This window comes from Euprymna scolopes, chromosome 18 (genome assembly GCF_053919585.1).
Source record: "Euprymna scolopes isolate OS-2025 chromosome 18, ASM5391958v1, whole genome shotgun sequence".
In the NCBI taxonomy this organism is placed as follows: Eukaryota; Metazoa; Mollusca; class Cephalopoda; order Sepiida; family Sepiolidae; genus Euprymna; species Euprymna scolopes.
Genome location: NC_136499.1, coordinates 58,314,262 through 58,315,837, shown reverse-complemented (window position 1 = coordinate 58,315,837; position 1,576 = coordinate 58,314,262). Strand labels below are relative to the sequence as shown.

At 43.4% G+C, this 1,576-nt stretch overlaps 1 pseudogene; it reads right to left on the bottom strand.

Annotated features, from left to right (window-relative positions):
• Positions 1–1,147: 1,147 nt before the first annotated feature.
• On the bottom strand, positions 1,148–1,264 carry LOC145301570 (5S ribosomal RNA; annotated as a pseudogene).
• Between the last annotated feature and the right edge of the window lie 312 nt (positions 1,265–1,576).

Below are 1,576 nucleotides of genomic sequence, written 5' to 3'. Positions count from 1 at the left end.
CATCAGAGATTGGTTTGGACATCCCGGAGGCATGATGAGATGCCTCACGTAGGTCCAGTCTGAGTAGATGTGGTCAAGGGCTGAGTCGACGGAAGTTTGCAGGAAAGAGCTGGATCCTGGAACTGGGAATTAGCAGTCACTGGAACAGAGGGCCAGATGTTGGTGGGTACTGGAACAGGATGTCGGATGCTGCTAGGAACTTGAATAGGGAGCTGGGTGTAAACGGGCTCTGGAACAGAGTAAAAGGCTATCAGTAGAAACTGCTGAATGGGCTGGTGCAGAAAACAGATGTAGCTAGAAGGAGCCACTGAAAATTGCTGGAGCATGAGATGCTGGAGTCAGAGCAGCTGGAACTAGAAAAGGAGCTGGAAACTGCAAGAGGGAGCAGGAGCCGAAGGAGTGGGAGCCGGAACTGGAACTGTAAGAGTCAGAATAGGAACTGAAAAGGAGAGCTGGAGTCGGGTGTATGAAGCAGTCAACAAGGTGTGAAAGACTGAATCACATTCTAATAATTTGAGGGTTGCTCTGAAAGGGGAATGAGATTTGTTGCTGCTGCTGCTGGTATCTTCTCTTGGGACTCAGTGACTGACTGCAATTAGGATAGGGACCTCCTGACCTCCTGGCTGAGCTGATTTTTTCGGAGGAGGTGTGTAGGGGGTGGTATTTATTTCTCTCCCACTGCAAGAACTGTGAAATCTAGGTTGGAAAATGGGATTGAGTAGTCAGCGCCCCTGAGGAGGGGCACTCTGACCTGCAAAAAGTGCCTAAACGGCTCTGTCGGCATTCCTCAGTAAGGGCGCCTCAAGCAATTAGCAATTAGCAATAAATTAATCCTTTCTCAGAGAGAGAGAGAGTAGGCAAAGTCTTGGAGGGTGGACCTCCTAGGACTGGCACATAACAATTATGTAGGTTGGAGTATGTTTAAAAAAAAAAAGACCAGAGAAAAGGAAGCTTTGAACTATTTTTGTAAGCAGAATCCCAGCCAACACTTGGTAGTCATTCTACTTCCTTTTAATTCATAGAATTATGTTGAATATCGGCTCTCTATGTAGTTTGAGATAGTCTACATCAAGGCAATTGGAGGGAAGGATATGTTTAAAAGTTGAATTACAGAATGACTGGAAACAATGCCGAGATGACCAGAGAGCACATACAGTGCCTAGAATTTCCAAATGGTCACCCATCTGATACTGGCCAGGCTCAACATTGCTTAACTTCGGTGATCTGGTGAGAACCGATGTGTCAATGTGATTATGCCGTATATGTTTAAAAGTAGTGTGGGAAAAAAAAGAAGTTTTGAGCTTTTTTGTTTTTGTCTTAGTCAGAATCCCAGGCAACATCGGGTAGTTTTGTTACTTCCTTTTAATTTACAGAAGAATTATTTTATGTTGAATGTTATTTATATCGTGCGAAATAGTCTTTGTAACTCAATCTTACAAAATAAACAATTCTTGTGATCGACTCTTGATATACACATTGACGAAGGTAGAATTGCAATTAATTAAGGACCAATCACATTTCTTTCCATTGCTCACATTCCGAACTTCTTAAACTCTCTTCTGATTGGTCAAGAAAC